This window comes from Dromaius novaehollandiae, chromosome W, assembly GCF_036370855.1.
Source record: "Dromaius novaehollandiae isolate bDroNov1 chromosome W, bDroNov1.hap1, whole genome shotgun sequence".
NCBI classification, from domain to species: Eukaryota; Metazoa; Chordata; class Aves; order Casuariiformes; family Dromaiidae; genus Dromaius; species Dromaius novaehollandiae.
This window is the reverse complement of record NC_088130.1, coordinates 29,337,213-29,350,643: the sequence shown is the minus strand read 5'-3', so window position 1 is coordinate 29,350,643 and position 13,431 is coordinate 29,337,213. Positions and strand designations below refer to the sequence as shown.

The window sequence follows — 13,431 nt, the reverse complement described above, 5'->3', positions numbered from 1 at the left end:
TGTGATGGATTTTGGACAGTGCAGAGCCCAGCACCCGGTGTAAATAGCACGTTGCAGTGAGAAAACCAGAGACGCACCATTACTTTTGATCAGCAGTGCTTCCCCTGTGGTTCGACATACTTTTGAGAAATAACTGATGCTTTGTTTTGCTCTGTAGAGCAGTAAGCAGACCAGATTCTCCTTGCATAATAAGGCTGCGCCTGAGCTCAGCTCAGGACTGAAACAAACTGCAAAGCATAGGTAACTGGTTGTTTCCTGTCTCCCTCGCTGCAGAATTGCACTGTTCCCTGGTCTTCACCCACCTCAGTCCAACAGAATCGCATTTGGCAACTCCCAAGCAAAAAGTCCAAACTCCTCTTGGAAGGGAAGTAAAAAGAAAAGGGACAAGAAGTAACAGTAAAAAAATACAGTAAAAGGTATGGGGACAGCAGCTTTTCTTTGTGTGATAACTGCTTGTTCATCTTGGCCAGTGCTAGCTTCCAAAATGAATGATTTAAACATGTTTGTAATGTTCTCAATATGCTGCTTTACACCAGCCTTTTTGGGCTGTCCCTAGCTCCCCTTCCTCACCAGTGCTCTGTAGTATTCTTTCTGTGGAATACGATCTGTGTAAAACAAGCATAGCAGATGCTCTGATAAAGATCAGTTCACATCTTTCAGTCATTTTTCCTTAAATGAAAATTGGTTTCTCGGGAAAGACTGTGTTTGTTAGGACAGCTAAAGTGAAAATGTCTTGTGTGCAATCCTTGAAATTTTACAGTACAGAATTGGAAGAGTAGTTTTGAGACTAAATCTTAGCAACATTGCTAAGATTCAGTTTATTTATTTCACTGCTCTGCCTCCAGACTCTGGTCTGTTGTCTTTCTGTCAGTAATAAAGTGTATATTAGACCAGCTCCTAGGCTACTCTCTCCACTCTTCTTTGGCTTACAGCACTCTTCAAAGTCCTGTGTCTTCTGGCCTTTGAAAATGACTTTCTTTCCTGGTGATCTGTTACTTAGTTTAACCTTCCAAGGTAAGCTTGGTTTTTTTGTTTGTTTGTTTGCTTGCTTTTTTAACTTTTAGAGGAAGTAAGACTTTGTTTTCTGAAGGTGGGAAGTTACTGGATTTCATTGGAAAATGATGACTTTTGAAGAAAACCTTACTGGTAAACCTTATTTGTGTCATTTTTTCATGGACTGGAAGGATTATAATGGAAAGCTGCCTGATCTCTTGAAAGCTGCTCTCATACAGCTAGGTTCTGCAATTCTGGAATAAGTCTTCTATACAGCTCTGGATACTCTAGATTCTGATACTCAGTATTCGTTGTATAGGTATGGGCTGACTGGGTGCTCTCAGGGCTTACCGACTAGTATTTATTTCATCAGCATGAGACTTTTATATCTTCTAGTGCTCCCTGCTGTGCAACAAAGTGTCAGTGAAGCACCTGAGGTAACTGGCATGTAAGCGCTTCCATATACATTTCCTGGGCTATATTCCTTCATTAGCTGCAGCAGTACCAACAGTGGCTGGGACATGAGCCAATGTGAGGAAATACTATGATCTTGCTTCTTCCTCCTGACCTCCGTGCACATCTGCAGCAGGTGTTATGGAAATTAGACTTGTCGGCCACCATAACAGGGCCCGACCCTAGGTTCCCACAGAAAAGTTCAGAGCCAAATCAAAGCAAATTAAATAATTAAATTTTAATGACACACGTGCAGTAGTTACAGCTCAAGGTGGGTGCCTCTGAAGAGGGACCCCGAACAAAGAAACCCCTGGGCAATTATAACTTGCCAGTCTAAGCTCTCCACCCCTCACGCGGTAGTTTGGACCAATAGTAATATTTAGGTCTGGGGTCTCCTGCTCCTTATTGGGTCTCATCACTGTCCCTAGGTAGGCTGTTTATCTTTACTGGTGCGGTTTCTGCTGACAGATGTGTTTTGATTCCTCGGGTCCCGCCCTTGTCTCTCAAGGCTAAAAACAAAGAGGTGTTGTTCCAGCAATTAGCACTGCCCCAGCAGTGACAGTAGGTGTTATCTCCCAAGGTCCTGACGAAGGGGATATAATCCAGACCCCAAGATAGTCCAGACCCCCCTAATTAACACTGTTTCAGCAGCGAGAGGAGGCTTTGTTCCCCAGGGTCCTGGTGCCCAAGTAGGCCTTATTTCAAAGCCTTGACATCCTCCCTTTCGGAGTGTGAAGCACAGGAATGCAAACTGCTTGTAACTCCCTTATCATTCCAGTTTGAACCAGCTCTCAGGCCCCTTTTCTTACTGAACTAGGTAAAAGTTCATTATTTTATCTAAGTGCGGCCTAAGGCTTCAACAAATTTAGCTACTCATGCTAAGCAAGTTTTATATAAGTTGTGCTAAGCAGCTACCTCTAGACAGTTTCAGCTCAATATTCTTTAACAGCAGGTACTTCTGAACCACTGCCAAATTGCACCAGGGCCTCATCACCCCAGGAGTATGTGGTATTGCTGTAGAAGGATGTCTGTTCCTGTTGTTATACAGCACCTTGCACAGGGAAATTTTGATGATAGTGCTGAGTAGGATCCTTGGACACTGTTAAAAGTCCCAAAATAGCTCTGTTCCCCAGCATGAAAATAACTTGATAAATCAGATTTATCCTGAAAGATGCCATGGTTCTCTTGATTAAGTTTAATTGTTATCTTAAAGTGCTTGATATTTCATCCTAGAAATATTTTTTTATGCAAAAGTATAAGCCTAGCTACTGGCATTTAATTTTAGCTAAGCTGTGCCTAGGAATGGGATGATCACTGAAAGTGTACCTCTGTGGAATGTGTTACAGAGTAGAAAGAAGGGCATCATGGGTGGCTTTCAAACGCAAGGAGCTGTACACACCTAACCCCAATGTTTTGCGAGGGTGTTGGAAGTAAAAAAAAATAGTACAGTTTACCAAACATAGTGGACCAAATTCTGCTTTTGTAACAGAGGGTATAAAATTATTTATATTTAGTGGGCTTATTCCTATATGTCACTTAGAAGGCTGGCTCCAGTCCCGAACAGCGCTAAAGTATTTTACTGGATCAAAGCCAGAACTCCAGCTGTTGGAAGGCTGAGAACAACAAGCACATTGTTGCCTCATTAAACTGATTCTGACCAGTATATTTGTCTTAAATTTGAATGCCTCCAAATCAACTGGTGCTGTTTTCAGATAGAAAACTAACAGTCCGCCCTTACTGATATATTTAATAGTCTCAAACTTATATGCATTTTGAACCTGCACACAGAGAAAACTAAAAAAGTCATTGAGTAAGCCTTTTCTGTTAAATAGGCACTTTAAAACACATTTTGTCCTCCTGAGGCTGCTCCTTGCCTGTTGAGCTAGCTTGTTTATACAGAGATATAGTATCTCCCTTCATAATTAAAATTAATGGAACTCCTTAGAATCAAAACCTGAGATGTGGCAATAGAAAGGCCAATCCAAGATCAGGCTTCCTGCTCCCCCCCTGCTTTATACCAGCAATAAATAGCTACAGATAATTCAAAAGGTTGGGTTTTTTTGGTTTTTTTTGTTTTTTTCTAATTTGCTGTTTCATTAGGAGCTTTCTGCTTCATACAAGCATTGAGTAAGACTTCCACAATCATGGGTGTCAGAAAATTCACATACAGAAGTCTGAAAATCTAATGGTGCCTGGCATGCTTTATTCTTTTGGGCATCTGCATTCCTTTTGGCTGATGGCTTGACAAAAGCAGGTTATACAACTTTTGAGAAGGAAAATGAAACTGAAGGACTATATATATGCTTAACAATTTTTGGCAAAAGGCAGCAATTTCATACTGAATTATTAAACTATTTTCTGGTCAATAGACTGCAATATATCAGCACAGGATGATTACCAAAGTAGTGCAATACATTTTTTAGCTATTCTGAGCCAGAGTCTTTTTTAGTCATCATGCAGCTTTGAAAGCTAGCTGCACTGCTTATGTCAATGTGTGCTATAGTACAATTCAGTTTGAGATATCACTAATGAATTTTACTTCTCTCAGATTAGTATTTCTGCAGGATATTAATTTAAAGAGTGGTATGATTGGTTGATTGATTGATTGAGCTGTTCCTAGACCAGTGCTCAATTTGATGGTCATGAACATTGTATTTTTCCATTAATCTGTTTATTGTGCTCAGTGTTACTAGGACATTAGTCTCAAACCTACAAATACCTACGTGTGTGAATGGTTGCCTTAATCTCAAGGAAGGTACTTACTAATGTGAGCAAGGTTTAAAACCTTGGTTTTTTACAAATGCACTGCTTTTAACTGTAGAAGATAGAAAACACTCGACATATGTCAAGGAATAGCAGGAGCTGAGCCTTTGCCCAAACACCAAGCTTCACAGAAAGATTCAGACTATCTAGACCAGGACCTTCTGTCTCCCACATAACACACAGATTTTATAACCCTTTAAAACTGTTCTTTTCTACAGGAACATCCAGCAGTTATTTTTCCCCTGTAGTTGACTTCTAAGACACTATTTCACCTCTAACCACCTGATTTTCATTCTCTGTCAGGGAAATATCAATATTCAGGTTTGTAAGTCAGCTGTAAGTAGAAGAACAGTTGAAAGTTGAACTTCTAGAAGAAGCTGCTTTGGAAAACCAAGGTCTTGAACTATCCTGGGCTGGTCATTCTGCCTTTACACAGCTGCATTGATATTTAAATAAAAGCAGGGTTTTGTTGAAACTCACTGCCAACTCATCCAAAATGATATGGCCCACAAAATTTCTCTCTAAATAATAAGCCAGCTGAAGTGTTTTGCCCTTAACCACTCCTGTTGTTTCCACAGTCAGACTAGCATAGCATTTCATCTGGCCAGAAAACTACTGGACAACTCCAACTTGTCTTGGAACATCAGCCAGCAAAATCTTGGCTCTTAAGTGTTTATTTCTTGCTGACAACATGCACAAATATTATTCACCACTAACTGTCAAATGAACCACTAAATCCAACTGACTGTAAGTCCCTGCTAGAAGGCCTTCTCTAATCCAAGATGAACAAAATGTTTATTCCAGAGAAGTATGTCACGAGCACGAAGGAAACAAAGAACTTTGTTTTTCTGTCAAACAGGCAGCTCAGTCAGTGGAGCTGTTCTAAATAGCCAGTTAGCTAGTGATTCTTGCAATACTGTTAAAAAATAAGCTGTAACAAAAAAACTCTATAGAAAACCTCCAATATTCCTCATGTCTGACCTTCAACCAGCTCCTAAACTTCTTATTTGTCTGAGTTCAGGTAAATGTGTAGTGTGCTGCTTCTCCGTCAGAGGGTAATGGAAAGCAAGTCTTTGTTTATTTTCTTCTAGTTCGCCCACATATAACTGTGGAAGTGACATTAGGATTTCACGTTTGTTTGCCTAATAGCACTGAATCAGCTGTATTAAATCAGACATCTCAACCATTGCTTGTAAATGCAAAATAAATCTGAAAGGCTGAGACTGGCTTCTTACCACTCATACACGTTCAGAAATACAGCTTTCCAGAGGGGCAGAAGCATAGCTAAAAAGCTTGCGTGTTTCACTGGCATAGTACTGCTAGCATTTGGCTCTGCCCTAATGAATGAGCCCGCTGGAATTCAGCTCGCTTCTGACATAATCACTTTAAAACTAGTATATTTAAGTAAGAAGTATGAATGAAGTAAGGTAATCACTGCCTGACTGAGACCCGAGTCAAAGGGAACAGTCTCTGGAAGGCAGACTGGTACATCACCTCTGTGGTGAGATCTGGACTGTTAGACTCAACTCCTTTGTATTGGATCAAGTTGTTTGAGGAACTTGCTGGGTCCTAAGGTTCACACAGCTGCAAGCTGCATTGCTGTGAAGGGGGTGGTGTTTGGTTTGGAGCACGAGTTAGGCTAAATAATATTAAAAGAGCAATCTCTTCACAAGCCAGCATTTGTATCTCTTTTTTAAGTGTGTTTTGTGGTTAAGCCACAAGATGGCAGAAAAGCAAAATAAATATTTTTTTGCTGAGGCAGCAGCAGTTGAAAGAAATATCTAGAAAGGAGTATGATAGAGAAGGGAGCTAATTTCCCTCATTAAAATGTTATTAAAGCCTTATAAAGTTTTGGTGTCTGTGGATAGACTTTTAAATAATATTATCTAACTGTGACTTGTGCTAAATCCTAGTACAATACCTTCCTTCAATCTGGTGCTTGGGGATGAGAACAAATGCTGTCTATTCTTTTGCTATAGACTGTAAGGAAACAACTAGCCCTAATTATTTCCTCTTTGGAGCACATTGGAATATGGAATAAGTCTCCTTGTATCAAGAAGATTTTCCTGAATGATAGTTAATCCTTGGTTTATATATTTTAGTAATATACAGTCTTAACTTTGCAGTTGCAGAAAATCTAACTTCACTTTATTCTCAAAGTTGACTGCAGAACCAGTTAGGAGATTCAAATGCTGACTTGGTTCAGAAAGTGTCTTGATTTGAAGAATAAAAGGTAGAGGTTTCTTAAAATTATCTTTGTTCTTTATCTGCCTGCATCATCAAGTATTAAGAATCTGCCATAAATCTTTGCTAGGAGAGAATTTCAAATGATTTCTATTCCTCTCCTGCCTGGTCCTGTCAGTGCAATCTAGATAGATTGACTGGCTTTTAAAGCATCCTATCTCCTTTTTCAAAAGCAATGGTCACAACTGCATCACTGGAGTAATACAAGTAATAATAGTGTATAGTAACAGTGTAAAGTAATAATATCAGTAATAGCAGTGTAAATGGAGTCTTACTATCAGTTGTCAATTGCTTGAATAGTCCTGTCTCACAAACCCTGTAAATGTCCCTCTTGTAGTGCTGACTGTAACCTGAGAAGGCACTGTCTGGCATAGTAGTAAATAATATTCAGGGTTTTTTCAGCATTCTGTCCAGTGTAGCAAGTGAGTAAAAGACTCACATCCAATGACATACATCGTTTTAAATCTCTCTGACCTTAGTTGGTTTCTTTGATAGAACCCCCACCCACACCTCCCTCAAAAAAAATCCAGCTTGTTGTAGTAGTGGATCTTCATATTTGTACACTTTCTGAAGTGCCAGACAGTGTTCTGAATCTGATATAATATTTCCCTTCTCAACAGACCCAATCATCTTGTCTCAGTGAACCAGGAGCCCCCTCACTTAACAAATCTTTATAAATAGTATTTCTTATCTCCAAAATGTTGTTGACCATATCTTGGCCAGGCTTCAGTGACACACTCAGGGTTATCTTTAGTTTTGTCTGTTTGTGATCTTATTACCTCTTCATTCTGTCCCTAATGTACTCATTTGCTGCTGCCTCCCCAGCTGTTTGCTTTCTAACAGGGACACCTTTTATTTCTAGGACAGGCTGCCTTGGTGATGTGCCAGTGGCAGACACTTCCTTACTGAGACCGTCAAGAAGTGCATCATTCTGCAGGTGCAATAGCTATATCTTGGCCATGGATCAGAAACACAGATAGTGCACCATGAGGTAGCGGACAGAAGAACTTTATCCCATACAGGAGACGAGTAGCAGTTTGTGGATTAGCAGCTTAATTTAAATAATTGTGGTCAGCCTGAACATAGTTGCCCCGTTAATAAAGGGAAAAAAACATAGCTGAAAAAAATCTTCTCCATATTGTTAACTCATGTTTCTATGTACAACACACTTGTTTATGTATGTGAGAACAACTGATCCCATGTTTTCTGCTACTGAGAAGTTGTTTCATGGTAAGTGTACCAGTTTTGATTCCTTCCAGACTCAGGTTGCTACTCTAAAGCAATCTCTTCGTGTAAAGCAGTCACTTCATAGTCTGTTCTCTGGATTGTCCATACTTATAGCAGTGTCTGGGCGTAATATCAGCAAGGCATAACTATTGGATGTGTGCCTGTACTAACTCATTATCTTGGTCATGTTGAGGAATTCCTAGTTTGCTGTAGATAGAAACTTGTTAATGAATAATGAAAGTAACTTCTTAGTGTTTAGTGTCTTAAAATCCATCAGGACTGAGGCAAGTGTTCCCAGAAAAGAAAGCAGTGTTGCCCAGGTCACAGCCAGGAGATAAAATTCAGATTTAGAAAAGCAAATCGTTTTCCATGGCAGAAAACAAAAATGGAAAGGTGAGATCAGAGTTCTTTGAAAGGCAGATGTTGAACCAAAGGGTAGACTCTATACTGCATATTAAGATGCCATGGATGTTAGACCTTGAGAGAACTTAAGGCATTAATTAGCATTCTCTGTTTAGAAAGCTAAGAATTTTTCCTAGAAATATGTTATGCTGAAAGTTTTCAGGAATATATGTTTTCTGGAAATGTATTACATTGAAAGTTTCTTGTCAACTAACCTGAGATTTCCAAATTTGGGATTTTTGTGGTAACACCTTGTTTTGTAATTTTTGTAATTGTGTTGTCAAAATCTTTGTCTCTGTCTTGTTTCCTTATTTCCCCTTCCACCCAAAAGCAGAGAACAGGTTTAAGGGAGCCAGCTGGTACAGCTGCACAGTGCCAGAGCTGAACACGCAGTCACTGCTAGCAGTCCTCTCAGTGCCATTATACCAGGAGCAGAGATCTGCCATGTTCACACTCTGCCCACTCATGCTGCCTACAAATTGCGCTGCAGTAGGTTTAAGGAGCAGTGTCCTTGGTCAGGCAAAAAGGGAAACAGTAATGAATAAATAACAGTTTTTTTGCTTTCTCTGTGGGCTTCGCTTTTAATTACTTAACTTATTGTGTCCATTGGCAACACTGTACGCTTTTGTATGTGTTTCTTTTCCCATAAACATATGTTGAAAACCCCTGTGACCACACTGTCTTCTGCTTTGGTAAGATCATGACACTAGCAAAACTCGAAACCTTGTTCCTGCTGCATTTGCTTCTACAATGTTTGTATTTTTTTGTAAATCCAATGATTTGAATATGCTACATTTGAAGACACTTTTACCATTATAACTGTGTTATGTAAGTTTATGTATGGGGCTGCTATTGTCATCAAGATTATTTTTTGGACCACAGTCACGCTTGCTGTCAAGATACATGAGTTCTTGTGACTTGTATGATTTCCAGGGCAAACTGCAATGCTTGTTTTCAGTAATTTTTGTTCTATACAATACATGCTCTGAAATACTTAATTCTATTGCATTTGCTTCCCACAAATGGATTTGTGGCTGGATTCCTTTTCCCTAGCTTAGTTTTTTCAATTATAATTTGTCTGTGTGATGACAGAACAGTATGGCACACAGGCCTGTCTAGCTCTCGGTCTATCTCCTTTTTTTTTTAAGTAAGAACACTCCCTAAATTTATTTTTTTTCCTTAAAAAAGTAGCCAGCTTATCTTAGTTATACAATGGAAACTGCTTGTAGTACTTCCAGGCTGAGAACTTGCAGCTTTAAGGCCTTAAAGTGTGTTTGGCAACTTTTCAGTTAGTGAGATACGTTTATCTTGGATTTCTGAGCCATTTCCTTTGAGAAAATGGTATTAGCAGTTGAAAATAAATAAACCTTTTTGACTAATGAATTGAACATGATGTAATTGTTTTCATACACTTTCTGTCTTAATTGGCTAATAATATGGACAAAATAAATGCCTCAATTTTCTCAGTCAGTCCAGAACAGACTTGACATCATGGATTTTATCTTCATCCCGGGTATAAATTATTATGTAATATTGGGAGTGAATATTAGGTAAGGAGATTAACAGAGTAATGTATTTCTGGTTCAGGCTTCGAGGTAGATTCGAGAAACCTAAACTATTTTTCAGATGGAACTTGATGTGTTATATGTGATAACAGTAGGAAACTGAACCTGATTATCTTAAAAGCCTCCTTCAGTTCTATGACGTTGTTTTGTTAGCTGTGGTACAGCCTTGTGGTGTATTCTGAATAATGAATGTGATAGTTCTTCCTCTGTACCAAGGAGGCATGGCTTGGGTTTGCAGGTGATTGTTATTAAAACATACCTTAGGATTCAGTATAAGTGGAGAATAACAGCATGTCAAGGAAATACAGGACAACAGTCTGAAACCTGTGGGTACAATCAATTTTTTACATACGGAGAGACCCTTTGAAGTGGCCTCAGATGGGACTGAGATGACTAGTAGAACATTTTAAGGAAAGAATTTGTTTCCAGGAAAAAGAGCACCGCTGTCCTAGGATGAAATCCTGGAAGATGACTTCAAGGAGGAAAAAACCGAAAAGCTCACGCAGTGGCTATGGCACTCTGCTAAGATGCAGGAGTGAATGTATGAGGAAAGTCTTTGTGTAAGTTACCATGTTTCCTTAGAGGCAAAACAAGGTTAGAGCTCAAGGAAACTGTACACGTAAGCAACTAGAAGAAGTAGGAGGTTTCTCAATGATTTGAGGAGTACCGATCACCTGATAAATGATCTAATTCTGCCAGACAGTAACAAAGGCTGTATCACAGAGGTCAGAGAGAGAGTCTGTTTAGTGTCCAGGACTCAGAAAAGCTTAAGTGACTTTCAGTCACATTGACTTCCTGTGGGTCCAGCAAGGAAGAGCTGGAGTGAGGCTCTAATAAGAGTTTAAGGGTGTTTAATATGTTTGAAGGATGCTATGACACACGCTTTTATGCAGTGCTTCTGAAGTAAGAGGCTGAAGCTATGTCAAGAGGGCAATATTCTTCAAAGCAACTTTATTTTAAAATGCAGGATGTGTTAGAAGACCAGACTAGGCTTTCTTCCCTAAGAGATCTGGGAAATTAACTGTGTTTTAATGGGAGTTTTCTGTAGTTAATGCCCTCTGCTCTGTCCATTTCTGTGGCAGAAAAATGTTGGATAGATTGTTTAGGGAGAAACAGTTTGCATTAATTTGCTTCTCATTTAAGCCTGTTTATAGCAGGAAGAAGTAAGTAGAACCATTGATTTCTAGTATACTGTAAATGTGACATTCGGCTATATATAAAATCTGTTTTAATAACAAATCCTGCCTTTGGTCCAGAGGCCCAATAATATGTAGCTCACTAACTTCCTCTCTATATATCAGGAAATTTAAAATTTGCCTACGTGTGAATAGCAGCAAAGTTCAAGGGTCTAAAACAAGGTCATTTGGTGTGTGTGTAGCTTTAAGAATCATTCCTAGTAATCAGCACCAAAAATATTTCTTGTTAAAGTATATAATTTATCACTAAGTCTTAGAAAAACATTACAATGTAGGTGTTATCTGTACCTAAGCAGTTTTAACTTACGTAAACATATAAGTTAAAATTAATCAAGAGCATGCCAAAAGCCTTTGCTGAAGTGTGACTGAATTCTTGTTCTGTTTTCTAGAGATATGGTTTGAATTCTTGAAAGTCTTACTAGGGGACTCTTGTCAGATTTTACTTCATTTTTCTTCACTATACCAAAGTGCAATATCCATAACCTTATACTCTCTCCTTTTTTTCTCACCTTCATGTATGTCTTCATTCTGCATCTCCTAGGTTCCAATAGTTTCCATTTCTTTTGTTCTCCCCTTCTTCTTTTCCCTGCTCCTCCTAATTTGGTCGTATGATAAATCTTCTTATTTTGTTCCTGGTAAGTGTTCAGCAGTTGTCTAGAGCAGATGTGTTGGAGAGAGTAATAGGGCAGGTAGCTCTTGTAGCTGGCATGGATTCACACTGCCAAATATTTAAGATAGGCAGGGCAACTTTGGTTACGTTACTTCAGTTTGTATTTTGAATGCTAGATTAAGACAGGAGGGGACCTCCGGGTCACTTGCCATGCCTACTCTGCTTTGTTAACTGCCATGACTAGCACGTCTGAGGCTTTTGTGTGCTGCCCAAATCTACACTGTACTCTCTCAAAGAAGGGCCCAATAGCTGCATGTGTGAAGTAAAGCAGAGATGTGGGATTTGTTTAGTGCACAGGGCCACTCCACCCTGAAGTGACTCTAGAAATGCATTGCCAAGAAGCCGTCAGCCCCTAAGCAGTCCCTTTGGTCTCTCCTCCAGGCAGTCCAGTTGCTGGACAGTGTTGATGGGAATTCAACCTCACAGGAAAAGCCAGAAATACCATTTAATTTTAGTCTCCTGCTTTTGTAGGGCTCCCTCTCGAAGTGATCAAACTTCAAAACTATGTTTCATTAAAAGCTTTGATTTGCTCAAGCCTGTAGTCCAAACTCACAGATCTATCAAGTAGGCTGAAAGTGGCATATGGACTGACAGCCACTGCTAACATCAAGCAAATAAACAGTTGAATAAAAAAAAAATCTCAAAGAGCAACATGAAGCTAAATCCTAAATGCGTTGCAAGAAGAGTTGTTGCAACCAAAGTTACAGTTTTTGTAGGTCTGCATAAAACTTTTTAGTATTTGTTTCTTTTGGGTTTTTACTAGGTCACTAGCAGACAGCTATTTATATTAATCATGAGATATTGTGAGGAGAGAAAAATGCAAGTAAACTATACAGGGCTATTTTATGTGGGGCTGGAATGCAGTGCTACTAGCCAAATAATTTCAAAGCTAATGTCTCGAAAGAAACCATCTGCACCAGTCTTGTGGGAGACGGAGGTAGCTGGAGTAAGTTGTATGACGTGTAAACATTCAGCTATTTGGACTTGAACAAAAGTAACTACATGGTATGTTACTTTTAAGCAGTTTTCCTCAAGTACGTGGAAAAAGCCTAGAAGCGTTATGACATTTCTATTGCTCTCTGAAATAAAGTACATTCTCAAAGGATTTTCCTGTCCATTTTCTAGAGTCCTAACATCCATTTCTACAAAATGCCTACATAATAAGTGTTTTTTGAGCAGTAGGAAGTCTGATAGCTTGCTTTCAATCTCTTTCTACAGTTTAATCGCTTACTGTGTTTTTACAGCTGTTTATAGAAGAGTGGATTTTAACCGGTGCAAGCCCTGTTAATACCTGATTGATAAAAGATGCAAGATAAAAAGATGAAATACTGATCTGATTTGAAGTGCATTTATTCCTGTGGATCTACATATTCCACAAAAATAAGGTATTGATTTAAGTATGTAAGTCTGATTTATTCTTGTCCTAGCAATGTGTAGCTCACCTTGCTGAAAAATAACTTGCTCAAATTCTGTAACTGATAGTTTCATCCACACACACAGTTACCGTGTTTGGACAATGGAATGGTTACCAACATGAGATACAGCTTCCCTTTGTGCAGTATGAGAGAGTGAGGTGCATTTATAAGCACTTCTACTGTAGTCATCTCCATCCTAGAAACTCTCAAGAGCGACTGATACCTGTAATTCTGCTATATAGTATTTCTTGGACAGGTCAAGCTTGCTCTTAACACGATACAACTTTCTATCGAATGGAATGGAAGCTCTTGAAATTATTAATTCCTAAATCATAGCAGGTCTTGTGACTTGTGGTATTTTTCTTTGAGTTGTAGCTGTTGAGTTTTAATTGGAGTTGGATTTGTGGGTGTTTTTTAAAGACAACTCAAGCCATCTACAAGTAGGGAAAATCTGAAACACTTGATTCCAGCAGGAAGTGGTTGGCAACATGACTGATGAGAGT

At 39.1% G+C, this 13,431-nt stretch overlaps 1 long non-coding RNA gene across 1 annotated transcript; it reads left to right on the top strand.

Moving 5' to 3' along the window:
* The first annotated feature begins 227 nt into the window (after positions 1-227).
* LOC135324245 (uncharacterized) lies at positions 228-8,743 on the top strand. The gene is made up of 3 exons (XR_010385611.1): positions 228-416; positions 933-1,014; positions 7,316-8,743. It is a non-coding gene; the product is annotated as an uncharacterized LOC135324245 (long non-coding RNA).
* The last annotated feature ends 4,688 nt before the right edge of the window (positions 8,744-13,431 follow it).